Source organism: Carassius carassius, chromosome 2 (assembly GCF_963082965.1).
Source record: "Carassius carassius chromosome 2, fCarCar2.1, whole genome shotgun sequence".
NCBI classification, from domain to species: Eukaryota; Metazoa; Chordata; class Actinopteri; order Cypriniformes; family Cyprinidae; genus Carassius; species Carassius carassius.
Window position 1 is genome coordinate 50,317,789 of NC_081756.1, and position 23,996 is coordinate 50,341,784.

The 23,996-nt window shown below is 43.5% G+C and overlaps 1 protein-coding gene across 47 annotated transcripts in view; it reads left to right on the forward strand.

The window, feature by feature from the left end:
- LOC132111450 (receptor-type tyrosine-protein phosphatase delta-like) overlaps positions 1 to 23,996 on the forward strand; it is a 349,673-nt gene that overhangs the window by 100,168 nt on the left and 225,509 nt on the right. For 45 of the 47 annotated variants that reach the window (XM_059518754.1, XM_059518809.1, XM_059518832.1 and 42 more), the window contains exon 4: positions 12,162 to 12,235. The gene's annotated coding sequence lies outside the window, so the exon portion shown is untranslated. Of the gene's footprint in view, positions 1 to 12,161; positions 12,236 to 20,718; positions 20,867 to 23,996 lie in introns of all 47 variants that reach the window. The other 2 variants (XM_059518770.1, XM_059518791.1) reach the window with 1 other exon arrangement.

Sequence of the window (23,996 nt, forward strand, 5' to 3'; positions counted from 1 at the left end):
ATGATGATGATGATGTACAGTATATGTGTAAAGGTTTTGATTTTTCCCCATCAAGGCTCAAGTTTTACTCATGAGATCATTAGTTTGCTTTATTGATTTTCACACAAAAGACTGCGTGTGTTTGACTGTTTCTCATGGCGAAGACTTTGTAATACATTAGTGTAGCTCATGCATTCAGACAGCAATGAATTCACCACAGGGTGAAAGATGTCAATCGAGAAACCCTGAAGAATTACACATTTCTGCGCCTTTTGTACTCTTGCTAGCCAAGGCTGTATGAACAAAAACTGGTTCCCTTTCAAGGGAACTTCGAACTGCGTCCTTTAGGGGGTGCTATGGGGAACACCTCGTCGTGACCCGTATCAGAAGCATACATTGAAAAAACACCAACAATTTGGCCGACGACAGCCTCTGACATCACTACCGGCTCGACTATAAACAGGCACTGGGAGAACACGTCATTTTCTTTTTCATCTTCACTGACTGTCCTGTTTGAAGCGTGCATCTGAAAAAACTTGTAAGAGCGATCTTTCTCTGTCTATCATGGCGACTACTAGCAAGCGTTTAGACAATGTGTGCATCGGTGTCTGCGTTATTTGACACCCGATGACACACGCGATCTTTGCGTTATTTGTTTGGGTGAAGAGCACACACGCAATGCCTTTGAGGAGGCAATCTGCGTGCATTGTGAGCTTTTTTTTCATAAAAAAAAAGCTACATTCTCATTCGTCTCTCTTTCCGAGGAAAAAAAGGAAAAATAATCTGAATGGTTTAAAGAGTGAACTTCCCTTTCGTGCTCGTAATGGCGGCGGACGAGAGAGAGCCTCAGGAGGATGATGTTATATCATGATACTGAGGTTAGTGCTCTGCTGGGTTTTACCCAGGAAAAGCAGGAGATATTTGAGGATGGTGATGAAGCTGAGGCTGAGCCTTCTCAATTCTCCTGCCCTATGTATGTAGAGCTGTTGGAGGTTATGGATTGTGCCATGGCAAAGTTGGACTTGCAGAGCACACAGAGATCAAAAAGTAATGAAAGAGGCCGTTTTCTTCTTACATCCATCGGTTTCGGCATAAGAGTAAAAAAATTTGCCAACATCGAGGTGATGCGTGAAAACGGCTATGAGAGGATGCTCCCACCTTGCCATCTAAGTCCCTTCAAGAAATACATCTGGCTTAAATGGCAAGGCATATGCAGCAGTAGGTCAGCCTGTGGCTTTATTACACATGATGATGGTTCTTCAAGCATATCAGGCTGAACTGCTAAGAGACCTGGATAGAGGCAAGGGCCTTTCTCCTAAACAGGTAGCCGAGCTGCGCCGCACCACAGGTCTCTCTCCGAGCCAAGCAGATGTGATTCTAAGGGATGTGATCCAGACGAGTCAGCATTCTCGTCTGAATCAGAATGATACCGAGGTATCTACTCATTCCCTTTAGGGATTTTTAACTTCTGCTTTTATCCTCCCCTTCCTAATTCCCCTGTAACCACCAGCTCTCCACCTGATCAAGGTTAGGTGGAAACCTCTCGCATAACAGTCTCCTATGCTGGACCTATAATGTTTTTGGCTGGTTCTATGTTCATAGCAACCACCTGACTGATGGTCCAGACTAAAATGAGGCGCCCCTTGAGCGGGGCTCCAGTGCAGGAGGGTGGGTGAGTATGTAACCCTTTCTGTATATACTTATCGGTATTGAATTGCTGGTGGTTAGTGCTCAGTTACAGTGTTTACTAAACATTTGCCAGCACCAGCCATCTGGCTTGTTCCATTAATAGGTGGCTGAGACCACAGGTTTCTGCAGGAGCCTCCTTGATCATCAGGCCTGGCACAGCAATGCAGGGAATTTCATGGATGTCCAACCAGGTCACATGAGGGGTCTCCTGGCCGCTTAGTTTGTGCTGTCGCATCCAGCGGGAAGCGGTGGTGGCAGTTACAGAAGTCTTCTTGAGCGCTACTCTGAGCTTGGAGTTCTCCCCTCATATGAGACTGAGTTCTCTGTTGTTTTCCCCAGAGCCCTCCAGTATTATTTCCACAGATTGAGTTGATGACTGTCAAACATACTGTTTTGAGATGCACCATTCCATCTATGAGCTGGTTGCTTCATGCCCTTTTTTGAGTTGGTGAAAGCCCCATTCATCTTGGGCACCACTCCACCTATGTATCCTCGGATATCTACAGTATCTAAACAGGATGTTGCTACTAGGGAACTGTTGAGACAGCTCCTTCAGCAAGCTTATGTGAAAGCTAGTGGTAGCCCCTGTGTCACAGGCAAGACTTAGTATAAAATGTTAGGTTCTTAGCCGTATCTCTTTAAAGGAATCTTTCCTGATTCCAAGCTTTCAGCTCTACCCCGTGCCGAAGCCCTAACAAATAAAAACTGGGTATGTAGCTTAGGCCTTTTGCCGTAAGGAGTACTGTCACAGACAGCCGTCTAAACGTCCCAAGGGCAACTCCAATGGAAATGGTAGAGTTGGTACTTAGTGTTTGCCATGATTCTGGCCTGCACTCCCCTCAGCATGGCACCGTGGGTATACTGTTCCCAATAGCGCCCCCTAGAGGATGCAGTTCGAAGTTCCCTTGAAAGGGAACGTCTCGGGTTACGAATGTAACCATGGTTCCCTGAGTAGGGGAGACACTGCGTCCTCTAGCATTCGTAACCTGAGATGTTTTCATTTATTTCAAAATGGAAGACAAACAAAATGATGGAAAATTAAAAATGAATAAATTGTCAGAAATGGCATAAGTCAAGAAATGTATTGACACAGAGAAAACTAAATTTTGCTTTTCAAAAGATATGTTTACGCAAAAGTCTTTATATCTTTGGAACACTAGATGGCACTGTGTTCAAACTTCTCAGGTATGTCCTGGATATATTTTTGGTGACCCCTACCATTTGTTTCAAAAGATATTGCAATTTATGACAAATTTCAAAATGGTGGACAGGCGGTTTGTCAAAATCAACACCCTCAGATTCGTCATGACCCAAAGAATCCATATGCACCAAGATTGTCTGACAAAATGTTCCAAAGTTATAGGCAGAAATGTCAATTTTCGGTATCTCATGACCTGTTGGTGCTGCCATTCCCAACTTTGCCAGGTACCCTCATATCATGGCGTTGATGAATCATGCCGAGTTTCATTTCAGTTGATCAAAGTATTTGCTGAGGAACAGCCCATTGTACATTCGCAACACACAACATTTGAGCAAAGATGAATCTGAAAATAATTTTCTTTGTTTCTGTGCAGAATAATAAGAAAATAGTTATTTTAAATAGTAATACTTTGTTAGGTATTAGTATAAATCTAACATCTGCCAGGCACGGGAATAACTGTTTAATTTCTGTTCTCTTGTTCAACTGTTATACATCTGTGTGAACAGCATTCACAAAATATTACTCTGTTTATTTAACAAAATTAACTTGCTGGATACAGTTTGCTGTTATCAGATCGCTGAATTATTTCTATCCATCCCTCGGATCAGTCTTCAGGTGTCTTGTTGTGTGTGATGAAGGGTTTGCAGAGCTGCATCGACTCTCCTGTTGCTGTGCGTGTGTGTGTTTGTGTCTGAAGTGAAGGTTTCTGCAGCGATGAAGCAAAATGATCTTGTGATTGACATGTCTAGTGTGTGATTAGCAGCATATGACTCTGCAGAACAAAGAAAGCTCTTAAAGTGTGTTGCACGCTCACCTTCTGCCGTCAGCAGTTCTCCTGGCCTTTAATAAGCTCATATATCAGATATACCTCTCTCAACTGATGCTTAACACAGACAAACCAAAGAAACAAGACAAAATTAGGCTAAAAAAACAACTATTCTCAGAAAACAAGTAAGACCAGCTATATTGGACCAAAAAGTACCTGCACAATACTTGAAGACTTTATGAGATCAGTTGTCATGCAGTGGAAGCTGACAGAACTAGGGATGCACCGAATATTCGGCCACCGAAAATTTTCGGCCGAAAATGCCCCAAAAGTGCATTTTTGGTTTTCGGCCGAAAGACTTTTATCACCAAAACAACACGGCCGAAATGTTGTGATGACACAAACAGAAACTGCGACCTGCACGTGCACCTGCATAGCGCAGACCACGAGCTCCCCGCGACATTCACTCCACACCAGTGAGAACATTCTCTCTCTTCTTATTCCTTTATTCGCAGCACTAAAGCGTCTCCTAACAAAGAGATTAAGACGGACCACGAAGTGAAAACAGAGAAAAGTAGAGTCTGTTAGCACACGTCTCACTGAGATCTTTTCGGATCCTCTGCACTTCATCGGGAATGTGCTTGATCCACGTTATAAAGACCATTACTTGGATGCAGAAATAAGGCAGCGCGCACAAGAAATGATCCAGGCCACGCTGGATGCGGAGAACCCGCGTGGAGACGGAGAAGTGCCAAGCGCAGGAGACTGAGATCAGAGCGCAGAAAAAAAGACTCGTGTCTGCACCAGATGAGGGGCATGCACCCTCAGTGTCTGATGTATTCAGTGGAATTCTGCAAGAAAGTGCCTCAAATAATAATAATACGTTGGCTATTTTGTTCTTAGGCTACTATATATGTGACATTTTATATATATAGACCTATATAGATATATATACACACACACACACATATATATATATATATATATATATATATATATATATATATATATATATATACATAGACATACATAATATCAGATTGTAGCCATATTTCTGCTAGATTTCTGCTTTAATTTGATAAAAATGTTTATTTATGCCCTGGCCCTATTTAAATACACTCTCTCAAATATTTCTCAAATGTCAGGCAGATGACAAGCTCAACTGCTCAACAGCTAGATGGTTATCTGTCTGAAGTCCCCATCCGCAGAAGTGATAACAGTCTTGCCTACTGGAGAAGTAACGCACTTTTCTAGTCCTACAGAGAAAAATTTCAAATGCACTTCACCTAAATGCACTTTGTTTTTATGAGAGAACAGTTCATTTTAAAACCTTTCTGTACATTATTATTTAATATTCACATGAGTGGGATAAATTTTTAGTTTGAATTTTATTTTATACTGTGCATTGTTGCAATGTGCTTAATAAATATTTGCATAATTTGTAATTATGTATTTTTATGTTTTTTATAATTTATGTAATTGTAATTATCTTTGAAACTTTAATATTAATTTATGCAATTGCAATGTCTTAATTTTAGTAAAGTTAGTACACGGTCATAGCAATAAATGCAATGGTACTAATAATTGGCATAATTTCTTTCGGTGTTTCGGTTTTCGGCCTTGGTTTTCTCTTTTTCGGCTTTTGGTTTCGGCCAAGAATTTTCATTTCGGTGCATCCCTAGACAGAACCAGCTCTGGTTTGATCATGTTGGTTCAGATGCGTCAGGAGGGTCGAGTGCTTGATTTATGGTCTGATCCGCTCGTGTTCGAGGCGTGACAACACGTTCTGTCCTGGAACTGTACGTTTCTCCGTGGATTTACTGGATAGATTTACCAAGGCTACGATGGAGGATATTCGCGGTAGGTGTGAAAAAGAGAGGATCATTTAGCTAAATCTCGACTGTTACAGTTCATAGCAGGAACCTAATGATCCCTAAAACCTGGGAAACACTGTAAAACCCTACGGCAAAAATAGTAAGAGACAGATATGAACCACATGTTTCCCTGTTTGTTTTGTGTTGGATTTTTCCTGTTGTGTCATTCATATCTTTATTGCATAATTTTAAAGGAGTAGTTCTCTCAAAAATGGAAAATGGCCCAAAATGCTCTCACCCTCTGGTTTAGATCTGTTTAAACGCTGCTTGATCAGTGCAGATTTCTCTCCTGATTCAGATCAGAACACTTTTTCTCTGGAGGAAGTGTTATTATGGATTATAGACTCTATGTATTTGAGTTAAAATCATCTTAATGCTGGATGTGTTCCAGCTTTTGTCTTCTCCATTAATGAGACACATTTCTACAAATCAGATGAAGAAACACTCATCTACATTTTCATTTATGGGATGAGACAGATGCCGGGGAGAGACAGAGACACAGAGGAAAGTTTACTGCTCTTTCATTGGTGCCCAGCAGATGTTGTGTTTCCCCGTCATGCGATCCAAGAAGGTCTATATCACCTGGAGATTAGCGTTTCCATTCATCTCCATAGCTGGAGTTGGATCCCTAAAGTAGAAATCTGCTCTCGTTGCTCTCGTCCGCTCCGTTCTGCTGCCAGGATTTCTGATCAGATGAGGAATAACGAACTGAACCTCCAGAAGAAAAAGAGCTGGAACATTGAAGTGTTCTGCTAACATCAGCACGCTCACATGCCAGAGATTAGCCGAGGTCTAAAAGAGAGATTAAAGGAGAAAATAAAGTAACTCACTCGCTCTTTCGATCAAACTGACCCCTTTGAGAAATATTGATTCTCACAAAACTCTCACAGCTGAACCATTTACCAACAAACTCCTGAAAACTCACTTAACCAACGTGAGATCACAGCACGAGCTTTCAGGCGAGACAACTGTTAGTAGCAATAGAGATGTGAATTTAGACATCTTTCTAAAAAGTGGAAATGATTTTTCTGAATATACAGTAGAATGAGGATTGTTACATCATGTCATAAAGCTCTGGATTGTAATCTTGCAGTATTAAGAGGCAGAGGACGGACATACAGAGTAAAACTACAACCGATCGAAACAAATCTGCTGGAAACAACAAAGTGAGCAGTGTGTGTGTGGAGAACAGAGCGATGCGAGGCAGAGATCATCAGAACGCCGGCTAATAAACACAGGAAACTTCACTTAGTTCACAATCAATAACGTTTCACTCCTGAGGATCTGAACCTCCACGATCATGCTCTGAATGAACTAAACATCCTTGCGTCCATCCATCCGTCTGTCTCTTTCTTTCGTTAAACCTCCTCACATTTGAATTGCAGATTTCGTATCGGTCGTTGAGTTTGAAAGACTCAAAGCAGTCCGCTTCTCCCTGTTAACTAATTGGGGAGCTGTTGAGACGATCTGACGGATAAACAGACGGAGACGAGGAGGACATGAAAAAGAAAAGAGAACCAGCAGCAGAGCAGGAAATAAAACAGAGAGAGGGACAAATGAAGGTGAATGTTTATGAAGTGACTTCATTCAGATGTATCTCTAATCCTTGAGACGCAGCTGCTGTCCTCGCCGCTTGGGTTTTCAGTGTTTTCCAAGTCACTGATATGACTTTGTCGCTGGCAGCTTTCGACTCTGCACTTACTGCTGAACCTACAGTGTGACAAGTTTTAAAGAAGGCCCACACAACTCCAGCCTTCGCCTGTGCACAGATCATGTGTGGAGCAGACACTCAGTCAGCTCCAGCGATTCGTTTCAGGGCAGTGTTTGGATGGACAAAGCTGTCCAATTCATGCCATTCCTATTTTTGATGTCTTGCAGAGATTCCAGCCGCTTTATTTTCCTCATTAGCCTAGAAAACACTTTTTCACTAACATTTGTCATGTGCAGACTGCATTGGGTTCTCCTGGTTTGAAATGACTTCTGATCGTTCGATCAAGGCAGCGTGTTTCTGCTCTCCGGCTGACTAATTTAAGTCTTTTGTTTCTGGGTCATTCCTCTCCTGCAGAACCTTTTGCACTGTGAAACTTTTAAAAAATGACTATGCATGTGTTGTATTTTAAGCATGTGAGTATCTTCTAAATCTGGTCAAAGTCAGATACTCATTTTAACTTGATATTTACACAAGGACAAGCTCAAATGTCAGTGCATGTTCATAAAGAGCTAAAGTGGGTTATTGCTCAGTGTCAGGTTGACAGGACTTTTCACATTCATATTTTTTATTATCTTGACAATATCACCTGATCAAAAAGAATGTATGTGCTGCCGTTGTCCCTGTAAAATGATATCACTTCCTGAAGGGTGTATTTTTTGTATAAAGTAGAAGTTTTGTGAACCTCAAAGTTTGGCCAGAGCGGTTAAGCCTCTGAAGTGAATGGCAGTCTCGTCCTGAGTGGTTATCTAGTTACAGTGCTAACCAGCTGCTGCTAGTGCTTACACTGATGCTTTACTGATTCAGAGCCCAACAGCACAATGTGAAAAGAGACCTGCGATGAGAACACAGCTGTGAAAACAATGCAATCGGTGTAAAAAACAGTAAAGTGCTGCTTGTGTGAATAACACATTAAAATCCAGGTTTTGTATGCATAATGTACAAGGTTAATAAAGTTAACTAAAATAAACCATAAAACATTTAACATGGACCACTGAAAACCAAAAAAAAAAAAACATTACTTGAAAAAAAGAAAATCATCAACAGTACTTGCCAACATGTCTCATTTCAACTTGCTGTATTAATATAACAAACTAGTTTAGTAAGTACATTTAAGAAAATACCCGAGATCAGCACACATGACTGTATTTATGTCCAGGGCGGGGCTTAAAACAGGGGGCGGAGCTTTAGACACTATTTTTATTTATTTTTTCTTAAATTTGAGAATTTGTGGAAGGATCTTAAAAGCTCATTTTAATAACCGATAAAACTCTTCAGTGACCGTGAAGTATGATAATGTTTTGTTCAGATCTCGTTCCTGCACTGATTAGTTGAGTTTAACCGAGAGAACATTGTAAATGAAAGGAAACGCATCCTGCGTGAGGTAAAGGAGTTTCTCAAGATATTACATGGAAGTTTAACTGTTGTTTCTTAGTCCACTTACCCCTAAATGATTTCAGAAAGTTTTCATCATTCCAATCTGTATTCGTACTGTGAATCTGTCTGTCTGTCGTCAGGCTGCAGAGCTGTCTCCGTCAAATCTCTCCTCTATTTTTACATGTGTTTAAAGTCCACACTTATTATTTCATGAATAAACTGTGATTTGAATTTCATTTCAAACACCTGAACACTTGTGCTTTATTTACATGACTTTGACATCTTCAAACCATCGGCGTTATGACTGCAGCTCGTCTGAGGAACACACACACACACACACACACACACACACAGTGTGTTTAGTTATTGAGTTGCAGCTCTGGAAGTTAATGGTGTTCTTGAGTGAAATTCTGCTGGAAACAGGAAAAGCTCTGGAGACACAGAATATATTACACTGTCAAAATAGAGCCTTAATAAGAACATAAACAGCATTCACACACACACACACACACACACACACACAGTGAGCTGCTGAAGGCCGAACAGAGACACGTTTCAGCTTCTTTCAGGGTTTAAAGTGTGTGAGACAGGTGACACGGCTCAGGTTTGATGTTTCTCCCATGAACATCGCCGTGAGCCTCAGAGACGTTTGTCTTTTAAATCAAGTCTTTTCCATGTCTGTAATGTTTTCAGTGTGTGTGTGTTTGAGTGAAACTCGTTGTGTTGGTTTATCTGATGATGTAATCTTCCAGTTCGTACCAGAAACAGAGACAGACGATCAGCACAGTCGGTTAAATGCATGAGAACTACTATTCCCATAATGCTCTTGGGGTCGCAGCTCTCTCTCTCTCTCTCTCTCTCTCTCTCTCTCTCTGTGTGTGTGTGTTTCTGGGTCAGGGTCTGTGTGTCATTACCGGTTGAACAGTGCACACTAGCGGCGCGTCTGCGAATCTTTCACAAAGCCTCTTCATTCTCTCGTTTCATCTGCTCTTTCACACGCCCCGCTCTTTAATTCATCTTTTTCCTCTTTTTATGTAGACCATTATTTCCATTTTTGGCCATATTTCCTCCAGCTTTCTGTCGTTCTGTGATAGATTTATGAATATTGCTCTTTTCTCCTCCCCTGCTGTCTGCCCCACTTAAACACAGCGAGAGATCACCAAATTAATTCACTTACAATGAGCTGTGTGTGTGTGTGTGTGTGTGTGTGTGTGTGTATGAGGGCATAGTGGAGCTCTACTACATTTGTATGACGTAAAAATGCCCTTCTATCAATTTTATCCCTTTCATCCATGAAGAAAGATAGACAGAACTACAGAACAATAGATAGATAGATAGATAGATAGATAGATAGGTAGACAGATGAACACTGAGAGTGTGAGATCTCAGCAGTGATTGAAGCTTTAGCGTATCAGCAGTCGTCCGTGAGATCGTCCCACACGCTCGCTGTCACCTGCTCTCAATTTCATCTCGAATAAACATCTAACAAGACTCCAAACGTACTCACACTAAATATAGACACAGGGAGATGCAGCCATGAGCCGAACACACACACACTCACACACACACTGCTGCTCCTGAAAACTCTGGAAATGTAGTTAAATTACAGAGACACCGTGTAAATGTATAACACGTCTCCTGTGAATAATGACTCTGTGTGGATGTCTGAATTAATACAGAACACGTTAATTAACCAAGAGCTTTTCAACAGTCAGGAACCGTCACGGCAGGGACCAGACAGCTGTAGGACACTCAGACAGCTGTTTCTGAAGACAGACCGACAGGAAGAGAGAGAGAAAGACGGTTAGGAATGATTCAGTGATGGAAACGCTTTCCTGTTGGTTCGTTTGTGCTCTGCTCGTTTGAGAAATAGTGAGCTTCGCTCTCACAGTGCTCTGACAGAATGGTGTCAAACCTGCGTGTGTGTATGTGTGTGTGTGTGTGTGTGTGTTTGTGCGGGCAGGTACACAGTAACGCACACAGCAGGGAACTGTTTGTGCGGCTGCATGCTCAAACTCTTCAGCACAGAGCTGTTAATTAGCAGCAGGGCCAAAATTAGCACACAAAAGTAAAGCGTTTGAGGACAGAAAAGATTCACCATCAAAGAGTTTCCACTCAACACAGAGATCTGAAGAGAGAGAGAGAGATAGCTGGTGATGAATTCTGCTACCATTTGGTTGTTGTGAAATGACATTTCTTTACCTCCATGTGCTGTACTACTCAAAAAAAAATTGTGGTTACAAAACTAAACCAGATGTAAGGTGTTTCTGTTCAAAGACAAAGCATTTCTAAAATACTGAGAATTGAACCCACTGAGGCAGTACAGTGATGTACCAGATGGAAATATCGGTCATGCATATCACTGATAAAATATTTTCAAGTGATATAACATTCCCTACTACAATATCAATTAATTATTTGTTTTTTAAAAGTCTGCATGGTGAAAAAAAAATAATTATAATTGTCCTGCCCATCCACTAAGTCCACTGTATATATGCACAAATATCTGAACTTACAGTGCTAAATTATGACGTGCCACAAAGCTCAGTATTAGGTCCTTTTCTATTTTTCTTGTTCATGCTCGCAGTGGGTGATTAATTAGGGCTGAATGGGGTTAGATTTCATTGTGTCATTGAAATGACTTGTCATTGAATTTTTATTTTAAAAAGTGTGAAATCTGATATATATATAAAAGTATCATTAACTGAAAAATTTTATATTTATAGTAATTTATATACTTTATCATCTAATAATATACATATTTTGCGCTCATACACCTGTGACCTAACTAATTTGTTTGAGATATTATGCATACTGATTAATGAGTTTTCTAAGGGGGCAGTGCTAAAGTCTTTGTTGGCTGTGCTAATGAACGGACTGTTTAGATTTTTTTATAACACAGAAGGGAGAAACTTTGATCTGAAGAGTAAACAGATCCGTTCGCATAATTAGCCTTGAATCTAAATAAAATGCTAAGCTCTGGGGACTCACATGAGAACACAGAACGAGAGTGTGGAAAGGACTTTGTTTAATGCTGTTTTATCTCATTGTCCTTGGAGACTAATTGCTCAGGTCTGACAGTGTGTGGAGCTCCCAAATCTAATCAGTCAATCAATCATCAGCTGTCATGTGCACAGACAGATGTGATTAAAGATGAAGCGGCACGGGATGGCAGGAAACTCAAGGGTTTTGGGTTGGGATGATTAGACGTGATTTAGGACATGATCCTGCTTTGATCAGAATAAGTGCAAACAACAGCATATAAGCAAGTCCAAAATCAACATGTGCCAAGTCAAGTGTAAGGGAAAAATGGCTTTAGAAAATCCAACAAAAAATATTTACTCTCCAGTTCGCCGCAACATAATATAGAGTTTAAGATAAACTTTATAGATTGTGGTACTGATGTAAATTATTCAAATCAAACAGTCTACTGAAGACGTTGTCTTGAACTAACAATTGTGAGAAATGAAGTCTGATTTTATTGTTTTTGGAAACAGTGGATAATGTATCCTAAGATGTAAATTTTACTGACATGTTACACGTTACTGTTTTGTTCTTGTCTTCCAGGTGAGATTCTGAGGGGTTTTATTCTTTCATTCCTCTGGCAAGAGACCGCTCAGATGACGAAGGCTTCATGAACGGTAAGATTGAAATCCAAATGCACTTGATGCTGGAAATTGTGTATCATGGCTCTGCAAATTCAGCTGAGAACTACACTGTGCAACACAAAAACTAAATAAGCAAAACTAAACCAATACAATGATCCAATAGACTCAACCCAGGGTTCGGGTAGAAAAAAAAATACCCTGCATTTTAAGAGTGTACCCAGCTGGCATTTCAACGTTGAAACAACCTCAGGTTCCATGGTGGAATCAACGTTGAAGTATCTTTCTATTTTGCAAATTGGATCAACATTAATATTGTGATGTTGATTCACCGTTGAAATCGCGACATTGTTTCACAGTCTTACCTTTATCATGGGTGAATTCTGGTCATTGTGTAGACGTTGGATTAACGTTGAATTAGGTGTTGATTTTGCAAAGTGAATCAACGTTGATAACGTACTCGGTTACTAAACGTAACCTCGGTTCTCTCTAGAAGAGCGAACGAGTACTGCGTCTTAGCTAAGACGCTACGGGAAAAGTCTCTTTTCACGAAATACTGAAGCAAAAAAATTATCCTTAATTTTGTATTTTTGTAAAGCACATTTGCAGCACTACACAGCCATAGGCGAGACGGCTCGTTCGCTCATTGGCTTGTTCTGCGGCAACTGCACAGCCTATTGAGTGCAGGCTGATGCAACATCAGGGCTTCGCGCCCTTCTTGCCACTTCCCGCCAAAACGGGTGTGGCCCAACCTATAAAAGGAGCTCGAAAAGGCTGACTCACCTGATTTATTTCATCGCCGAAGCGAACCAGAGTGAATCGTACGCACGGCAGAGAACGCAGTACTCGTTCGCTCTTCTAGAGAGAACCGAGTTTACGTTTAGTAACCGAGTACGTTCTCTTACGAGAGCTCTCTCGTACTGCGTCTTAGCTAAGACGCTACGGGAACCCAATGTAAAACGCCGTGCGCGCAGGGATCACACACTAATAAACCTGAAGCAACGCCCAGGATTTACAGTGCACAGTCACCTGAGGGACTCACAGAGAGTCCAGGAAAGGAAGGGGGGAAGCCCTCCGTCCCATATCTAGCAGCACCCGTAGATGCGGCAATATGACATCACACAGCCGAGGCAAGGCCTGACCAATGTGGCAATGCGGGTCCTATGCAATACTGCCCATATAACAGTCGGCAGCGCATAACGCTCACGATCTCAGAGTTCCCCTCAGGGCCCTGATTCGACTATACCGACAGCAGCCTTGCTTGCAAGGCGGGAACTTCCAGGTTATAGAACCTGATAAACGTAGACGGCGAGGCCCAACCTGCCGACATACATATATCCTGCAAGGAGATCCCAGTAGACCACACCCACGACGAGGCGAAGCCCCTTGTGGAGTGTGCTCTGATGCCCAGCGGGCACTGAAGGCCCCTGGAAGCGTAAGCTAACACTATGGCGTCAACTATCCATCTGGATAGATTCTGTCTCGAAACAGCCATTCCCTTGGATCGTCCACTGAACGAGACAAAAAGCTGCTCAGTCTGTCGAAAGGCAGCAGAGCGAGACACATAAGCTCTTAAAACCCTGACAGGGCAAAGAAGACTCGAGTCTCTATCCTCTCCTGACACTGGCAGGGCAGACAAGGCAATAACCTGAGCCCGAAACGGCGTGTTGAGGGATTTCGGCACATAACCGTGCCTAGGTTTGAGTATGACCTTTGAGTCATTAGGCCCAAACTCCAAGCACGACTGGCTCACCGAGAGCGCGTGCAGATCACCCACACACTTCACTGAAGCGAGAGCCAACAAGAATACTGTCTTGAACGACAGATGCTGAAGGCTAACTGATTGGATAGGCTCAAAAGGGGGACCCTTCATGTCCTCCAAAACCGCCGTGAGGTCCCACATAGGGACTGACGGAGGTCTGGGAGGATTCAGCCTCCTAGCTCCTCTAAGGGAGCGGATGACCAAATCATTCCTTCCTATTGACTGACCGAGCGCTGTTTCAGAATACGCTGCGATGGCCGCCACATAAACTTTGAGCGTGGATGGGGCTCTGCCCTTATCCAACAGCTCCTGTAGGAAGGAGAGAACCTCCATCACCTCACAACTAAGGAGTGAACATCCTCGAGCTGTGCACCAGCTGGAGAACACCGACCACTTCGAGGCATACAGACGTCGTGTCGACGAAGCTCTAGCCTGAGTGATGGTATTTAGCACTCCCACTGCGAGATCAGCGGGTAACCGTTGAGCGCCCACACATGGAGGGACCACAACTCCGGTTGAGGGTGCCAAATCGAACCCCTGGCCTGCGAGTGGAGGTCCCTCCTCAACGGCACTGGCCACGGGGTGACATCTGTTAACTGCATCAAATCTGGGAACCATGGTTGGTTCTTCCAAAGAGGTGCTACAAGCAGTATTGAACATCTCGTTTCTCTCACCTGTTCTATCACCTGCGGAAGGAGGGAGATGGGAGGGAAAGCATAAAGCGGGCAGCACGGCCATTTCCGTGACAGCGCGCTTTCGTTCTTGGACAAGAACGCGGGGCAGTGAGCATTTTCATGGGACGCGAAGAGGTCCACCTCCGCCCTGCCAAATCTCTCCCACAACAGCCGGACTGTTTGCGGGTGTAGAGACCATTCGCCCATGGGAACATTGCCTCTGGAAAGCCTGTCTGGACCCAGATTCTGTAGCCCAGGCACATGCACTGCCCTCCGCGAACGCACATTGCGCTGAGCCCAAACCAGGAGGCGTTCCACCAGCCTGTACAGGTTTCGGGACCCGAGACCGCCCTGGCGATTTATGTAGGACACCACAGACATGTTGTCCGAACGGACTAAGACGTGGTGGTCCTTGATTTGGGGACAAAAGCGCATCAGCGCGTTCTCCACTGCCAGCATTTCCAGACAGTTGATATGATGGAGCTATTCCCGTTCTGACCACAGGCCAAAGGACGGTCTGCCCTCGAGCAGCGCTCCCCATCCCGAAGTGGAGGCGTCCGTCGACACCATCTTCACATTCGAGGAGGTCCCCAGGCTTACACCTGATTGGTACCAGCCGTTTGCTGTCCAGGGTTTCAGGGCACAGCCCTGATTGACCTTGAGACGCAGTCGGCCAGATACCCATGCTCTGCGCGGCACCCGCGCCTTCAGCCAGAGCTGCAGGGGGCGCATGCGGAGCAGGCCCAGCTGCAGAACCGGAGATGCTAAGGCCAGGAGACCCAGCACCTTCTGACAATGCTTGAGCGAAACGGTCGCGCCGCAGCGGAAAGAACTCGCTGCGCGCTGAATGCCCAACGCGCGCTGTGGTGACAGCCGCGCCGTCATGTAACACGAGTTCAGAACTATACCCAAAAACAGAATCGTCTGACTGAGGTTCAGCGAACTCTTCGCCCAATTGACACTGAGAACGAGCTTCTCGAGGTGATCGACTAAAACGGCCCTGTTTTAGCTCCGCTCGTGATCGAGCCAGAATCAGCCAGTCGTCCAAATAATTCAGCACTCACATGCCTCTGAGTCTGAGAGGAGCGAGCGCTGCATCCATTCAACTCGTAAACGTACGAGGAGCCACGGACAAGCCGAATGGCAGGACTGTAAACTGGTATGCCTGTCCCTCGAAGGCGAATCTCAAATATCGCCTGTGGCTTGACGCTATCTTATCTGTATTTAAAAATACGCGTCCTTCAGATTTATTGACATGAACCAGTCCCCTCTGCGAATCTGTGCGAGGAGCTTCCTGGTCGTAAGCATTCTGAAACTGCGTTTCATCAATGCCTTGTTCAGCTGTCTTAGATCCAGTATGGGCCTGAGACCCCCTTATCTCTTGGGCACCAGAAAGTATCTGCTGTAAAGCCCCCCCTCGCTTTGAGCTCGAGACACAGGCTCTACCGCCCCTTTGCTCAACAGTTTTGATATTTCGGCCCGAAGTATGTGTGCTACTTCTGTTTTGACCGTAGTTTCGACGCACGCTAAAAAACGCGGTGGGCTTCGAAAAAATCTGTAGCGAGTAGCCTCTCTTTATAATGCCTAGCACCCAATCTGAAACCCCTGAAAGCACTGACATATGCATCTGCATAAATGGCTTAGGGCTGGATGCGAAGCGCGCTCTGTTGACTGGGCAATGGCGGCGCTTGGGTGCGCTGCACCATGGGCGTTACGCCTGTGGCATTTGAGGTGGGGAGCGCGCTGATCACAGCGGGCACATCGCTCGTCCTCGACCCCATCCCGGTGCTTAACCAATTGGGGGAGGGCTGAGCGGGTCCCGTGGGACTCGTGATGTCTGCGAGTAACTGCGGGCTGCAAGCGTGCACATTTACCACTTTCGACTCGCTGTCTGCCTGGGCAGAGCGTACGTGCATGGGTTTTGCTTTTACAGAAACCACGCGTCGTGTGTGACATAGTGTATGTGGGCACTGAGGAGTGGGCACGTTTACTATGTGGCGCGCGTGACCGATCTGAGTCGATCTTATGTGCGCGAGCCCTGTGTGCAGGGCTGTGCTTACATGTGGAGATGGGCACTGAGGAGTGGGCATCGTCACTACATTTATAGCACCATCGGCCGTGGCCGGACGAACGTGCACGGGTTTCGTTTTTACAGAAACCACATGACGCGTATGACATAGTGATTGTGGGCACTGAGGAGTGGGCACGTTTACTATGTAGTGCGCGTGATTGACTTGAGTCGCTTTTATGGGCGCGGGCCCTGTGTGCAGGGCTTTGCTTACATGAGGAGATGGGCAATGAGGAGTGGGCATCGTCACTACATTTATAGCACCATCGGCCGTGGCCGGACGAACGTGCACGGGTTTCGTTTTTACAGAAACCACATGACGCGTGTGACATAGTGATTGTGGGCACTGAGGAGTGGGCACGTTTACTATGTAGTGCGCGTGATTGACTTGAGTCGCTTTTATGGGCGCGGGCCCTGTGTGCAGGGCTGTGCTTACATGAGGAGATGGGCACTGAGCAGTGGGCATCGTCACTACATTTATAGCACCATCGGCCGTGGAAGGGACACCAGAAATTACACCTTTTTTGGGAAATATCTGGGTAGCCGTGATAACGGTTTCTGTGTGCAGGCAAGCGGGCAACCGCACAGGCTTGCGCATTGCAAAAGATGCTGAAACAGTCACAATCCCTGGAACTGAAACAGCGGCGCGCTTAGGTGAGAGTTCGGCCACAGCAGAACTCGTACACCGGCGCTTCGATGAAGCAGCCATCGTGAGTAGTGCAGACGCAGCGTCATACAGCAGGCTTTAGATGGCAACACCGCTTTTGCCGCTGTCCAGCAGAGGGCGGACAAAGGTGCGTCGCTATCGCCTGTTCCACCGGCGGAAGTGACTGGTAGTTCCTGTTTTTAGCATCATCCAGTGTGGAGAATGCTAGTGAGACAGACGAACGAGTTCGCGCTGAATATGGAGCGTTCCAAGCCTTCGCCACCTCTTCGTGAAGCTCAGGAAGAAATGAGGCGGGCTTTGAGAAGTACGCTCATCCGAAAGGAAAATACCATCCAGCCAGGAACGAGAGGGGGGGGGCGCTGGTGCAGACCCCTCGAGGCCGAGACTCGTCGCGGCCAGCGTGAACACTCGCCCCGGCTCCTTCTCGATGTCAGCTCGTCTGCTGGGCTTCTGAGCAGAAGGCGCGAGATCCTCGGAGCTCGCCCAGCCCTCACTGCCCGAAGCTAGCAGAGAGCGCGTGTCCTCTTCCCCCGACGCGGCCCTGAGACCGACTTCCTCGGACGACGCGCCGGCAAACAGCGGCCGCTGCCCATCAGGAAGCGATGCAGGGGAGGATATACTTTCTCACACGGCGCTTGCTTCCTTCGTGATCCAGCGATGCGTGAGCTCGGTTGAGCTGAAGACGGTTCCGGAATCCGCTGGAAGCGGCGCTTTTACGGCGCCTCAGCGCAGCGGAGAATGCAGGCTCAGAGAAAAAGGCCAGGCGAGTCCTCAGAGTCACCATAGCAATAGCTCGCAGTGAGGGCATCCGCCGTCAGCGAGCACGAGCACTGCATGATCTTCACCCAGGCAGGAGACACAGATGACGTACCGGTCTACCTCGCTGAGTGGGGCTCTGACGAGCCGCAGGAAGGCATCTTAAAAAAGACGCAAGCTCTTTTACGAGTGTGTGTCGCAGGGCGAACACACACACACATAAAGAACAGTTGGATATAACAGAATTGAAAGGATTTAGGCGCCGGACAGCGCAGCAGGAACGGCAGTGGAAGGCGACGAGGCCAGCAGCTTCAGAATGGCTCGTCCCGCTGATATACTTTCTCACACGGCGCTTGCTTCCTTCGTGATCCAGCGATGCGTGAGCTTCGCTGAAGAGATGAAAAATCAGGTGAGTCAGCCTTTTCGAGCTCCTTTTATAGGTTGGGCCACACCCGTTTCGGCGGGAAGTGGCAAGAAGGGCGCGAAGCGTCATGTGGTTGTAAAATAATATGCATATTTTGCACTGCACTTGAAAGAGAGACCCTTGTATGACCTTTTATGACTGAAACCAGTTTCTTTTATTTTGGTGGAAAAATATAGCTTCTCTTCAGGAAGTAGAGCTGTGTCGGAGGACGCTTTGGGAACGCCCTTCAGCATAACCGGGTCTATACCACGTGTGTAATCAGTCCAATAGATGGGCGAGACGTCATAGGCTGGTGACGTCAGAGACCAGGAAGCTTAAAGGGATAGTTCACCCAAAAATCTAAATGATGTCATTAATAAGTCACCCTCATGTCGTTCCAAACCAGTAAGACCTCCGTTTATCTTCGGAACACAGTTTAAGATATTTTAGATTTAGTCCGAGAGCTCTCAGTCCCTCCATTGAAGCTGTGTGTACGGTCTACTGTCCATGTCCAGAAAGGCAAGAAAAACATCATCAAAGTAGTCCATGTGACATCAGAGGGTCAGTTAGAATTTTTTGAAGCATCGAAAATACATTTTGGTTCAAAAATAGCAAAAACTACAATTTTATTCAGCATTGTCTTCTCTTCCGTGTCTGTTGTGAGAGAGTTCAAAACACTGCAGTGTGTGATATCCGGTTCGCGAACGAATCATTTGATGTAACCGGATCTTTTTGAACCAGTTCACCAAAATCGAACTGAATCATTTTAAACTGTTCGCATCTCTAATACGCATTAATCCACAAATGACTTAGGCTGTTAACTTTTTCAATGTGGATGACACTCCCTCTGAGTTCAAACAAACCAATATCCCGGAGTAATTCATTTACTCAAACAGTACACTGACTGAACTGCTGTGAAGAGAGAACTGAAGATGAACACCGAGCCGAGCGAGATAACGAACAAAAAGACTGACTCGTTCTCGATCAGGAACAGGCTCAGGTGGTATCTGGATGCCATGGTACAGATGTGCCAGATGCTTCGTCTGTACGCCTTTCCCCTGATTACTCTGCTGCCGGGAGTTTTGGAGAGAGAGCACCGGGACGGGGTCCTTCTGCTGTTAGTAGCTTCATTCTGGCCAGGCTGAGATGGTTCTTGGAACTGATTTTCCTCTTAGACGGCTCTCCAGAGGAAATTTCTGTCAGGAGGGACCTCCTCTCACAAGCGGAGGGCATGCCCCCACTCAGAGTTGGAAGTTATGGGTGTGGCCCCTGAGGGGGCAAAGCTCGTAGCTTCCAGTCTCTCAACCGATGTTTCTGAGACCATCCTCCAATCCAGAGCTCCCTCCATGAGGAAGCACTTTGCTGCACGTGCTTTTAAGCTTTCTGGTCTCTGAAGTCACCCGCCTATGACGTCTCACCCATCCATTGGACTGATTACACACATGGTTCAGAGCTGGTCACACTGAAGGGTGTTCCCAAAGTGTCCTCGAGGAACCGGTTTTACTAATGTCTTTCATTACAAGAGATTTGTACATTTGTGCAGTGAAAATGTGTTGGACACTTTGAATACATTATATTAACAAATATAATAAATATTAAATAAATTATTCACAAGCAGTGTTTTCAGAGCCCCCAGTTACACTGTTTTAATCCGAGCCCTAGCTATACAGTGCATTTAGTAAAACAAGTAAAATCAAATTAAGTACATTTTTATTAAACTAAGTAAAATTACAACCTATCACAAAAGGTCAATGAATCTCTACCAGACGTGACAGTGTAATGTAGCAGATAAACAAAATGTGGATCCTTTCTAAAAGGGGAAAGAAATGGTTTACTGAAAAATTATTTAAAAGCAGGATTTCATTTTAATAAAAATTTGTATAAACCAGTGGTTCTCAAACTTTTTTATACCAAGTACCACTTCAGAAAATATTTGTCTCTCTAATTACCACCATAATGACCAACATTAAATTTCAGCAGTGTAGTAGGCCAAACTATTCAGCTACAGTTCTACAGTTAAAAAATGAGGCAGTTTTATTCCTATTAAGAATATTTATTGTTGTCAGCCACTTTAACATTATTAATACACAGTTTGAACATTAACACTGCACTGTGCTTACATGCAGGTAAATGAAAAACGTAAAGATTAAATTGTGCTATAACAAAAGTTACATTTCTGTACTGTACAGATATAACACACTGAACGCATGGGATTCATATCAGGAAAATGTGGGAAAATCTCAGCCATTAACACATAACTTACCAGTAACACAACAACATCAGATGAGCATCTAACTTGAGCATCTGTGATGAAGCAATACAAAAATACACACACAGGTATTTATCTTCTGCAGGTTACATGTCCTTTACCCATTTGTAAACTCTGGTAACGTAACGATATACTTTACTATTTTGGAAAGATAATAAAGATAGCGATTCTTACCTCATTTTGCTAGTATGTTTGCAGGACCTCGCAGAACACATCTGACCCTTCTTGTGTTCACATTACAGTTTAAGTTCTCTATTAACGTCATGACTCAAAATCGCTAAAAAATGAAAAATAAATAACAGGCATTTATTAAATAATTTTGGACCAACCAGTTACATTGAGCAGCAGCTCACAGTCAGCCGCCTCACAGAAAGACGATAATAACGGTCATATTTTCAAATGTAGAACGGCGTGAACCATTTCATTGTCCAGTTTCCTGGATGACAGCCAGATTCATGATGACCAATCATGATCAAAGCAATAAAGTAAAACCATGATGATATTTAACATATACCTTTAGATATCGATATCATGAACCGGTATCATGATTAAAATATTGTGAAATGCTATTAAAAAATAATAATAATTTTAAATGTAATCTTAATTTAAAAGGCAGACATTTATTTTGTATGCTGTTGAAGACATTAAGTTGATTCAACATACAGATCTTATAAAAAATAAAAAAATAAAAAAATAAAAAAACACTTTATAAGTGTTTTTGTTAACCTTTTTCAACCAAAACATTTTTCAACATTGAAACAACAACTGTCATTATTTTTAACATTTTAACATTGAAGGTTGGTCGTGCCGGCTTTTTTTCAGCAGTTCAGCTTTAAATGTTGTATCAACGTTGCTCCAATGTTAAAACAACAACTGACCTTACTTCAACCATATTTCAACATTGAAGGTCGGTCATGTGCTGGCTTGGTAGTCTTTTGAAAGTCTGTATGCTGGAACAGAGATCATTAACAATGTCTATATGCTCAAATGACCATTTACAAGCTGATAAAAACCTTCCTTGTCACATAAGGTCAAATATAATGTAAGTTTATGAAATAATATCACATAATTTTAAGACTGCTAAACAATATCTTTCTGTGTCCTACTTAATGTGCACACACACTGTTATACAGGTGCATCTCAATAAATTAGAATGTTGTGGAAAAGTTCATTTATTTCAGTAATTCAATTCAAATTGTGTATTAAATAAATTCAGTGCACACAGACTGAAGTAGTTTAAGTATTTGGTTCATTTAATTGTGATAATTTTGGCTCACATTTAACAAAAACCCACCAATTCATAATTTCAACAAATTAGAATACTTCATAAAACCAATATAAAAAAAAAATAAAAAAAAATAAACATGTTGGCCTTTTGGAAGGTATGTTAATTTACTGTACATGTACTCAGTAGGGGCTCCTTTTGCTTTAATTACTGCCTCAGTTCAACGTGGCATGGAGGTGATCAGTTTGTGGCACTGCTGATGTGGTCTGGAAGCCCAGGTTTCTTTGACAGCGGCCTTCAGCTCATCTGCATTGTTTGGTCTCTTGTTTCTCATCTTCCTCTTGACAATAGCCCATAGATTCTCTCTGGGGTTCAGGTCTGGTGAGTTTGCTGGCCAGTCAAGCACAACAACACATGGTCATTTAACCAACTTTTGGTGCTTTTGTCAGTGTGGACAGGTGCCAAATCCTGCTGGAAAATGAAATCAGCATCTTCAAAAAGCTGATCAGCAGAAGGAAGCACGAAGTGCTCCTAAATTTCTTGGTAAATGGGTGCAGTGACTTTGGTTTTCAAAAAACACAATGGACCAACACCAGCAGATGACATTGCACCCAAAATCATCACAGACTGTGGAAACTGAACACTGGACTTCAGAAACTGGGCTATGAGCTTCTCCACCCTTCCTCCAGACTCTAGGACCTTGGTTTCTAAATGAAATAAAGACTTGCTCTCATCTGAAAAGAGGACTTTGAAGAACTGGGCAACAGTCCAGTTCTTCTCCTTAGCCCAGGTAAGATGCCTCTGACGTTGTCTGTGATTCAGGAGTGGATTAACAAGAGCAATACGACAACTGTAGCCAAATCACTTGACACTTTTGTATGCCTTGACCCCAGCCTCAATCCATTCCTTGTGAAGTTCACTCAAATTCTTGAATTGATTTTGCTTGACAATCCTCATAAGGCTGTGGTTCTCTCGGTTGGTTGTGCATCTTTTTCTTCCAGACTTTTTCCTTCCACTCAACTTTCTGTTAACATGCTTGGATACAGCACTCTGTGAACAGCAGCTTCTTTGGCAATTAATGTTTGTGACTTACCCTCCTTGTGAAGGGTGTTAATGATTGTCTTCTGGACAACTGTCAGATCAGCGGTCTTCCCCATGATTGTGTAGCCCAGTGAACCATTTTGAAGGCTCAGGAAACCTTTGCAGGTGTTTTGAGTTGATTAGCTGATTGGCATGTCACCATTTTCTAATTTGTTGAGAACTGGTGGGTTTTTGTTAAATGTGAGTCAAAATCATCACAATTAAAAGAACCAAAGACTTAAACTACTTCAGTCTGTGTGCAGTGAATTTATTTAATACACAAGTTTCACAATTTGAGTTGAATTACTGAAATGAACTTTTCCACAACATTCTAATTTTGAGATGCACCTGTATATACAGTACATGTATATTATGTATTATGTTATGATATCATAATTAACATACAGTTATTCACTTAAAACCAAAATAAAATAAATTCAAAAAATCAACAACACCTTCATTTACACTAATGTTACACTTAAGGGAAAAACAAAATAAGTAGATAAATAACACTCTCACACATTGGTCTCTGGGTTTAAGGATGTTTGAGAAAACAAAATAACTGTAAATTTATTAACTGTCTGTGGCACAAATATGACTGTAAACAGGACATACACTGCATGAGGGGTTGGGAACTTAGTCCAGCAGAATTATTCTGATAAAACCCATATTAACACAAGTTAATATATAAAATTAGAAGCATGCTCATCATACAGTATGTTTTGAAGCTTGGCAGCTGGTTTAAGCTGGTTATCAGTCGGTCATGGGCTGGTTTAAGATCCTTAGCAACTAGCTCCTGCAAAGGACCAGTTTAAACCAGATGACATGCTTCAAAACATACCTAACCAGCATATGCTGTTTTCACAGCAGGATAGACATGAATCGGATGAAAA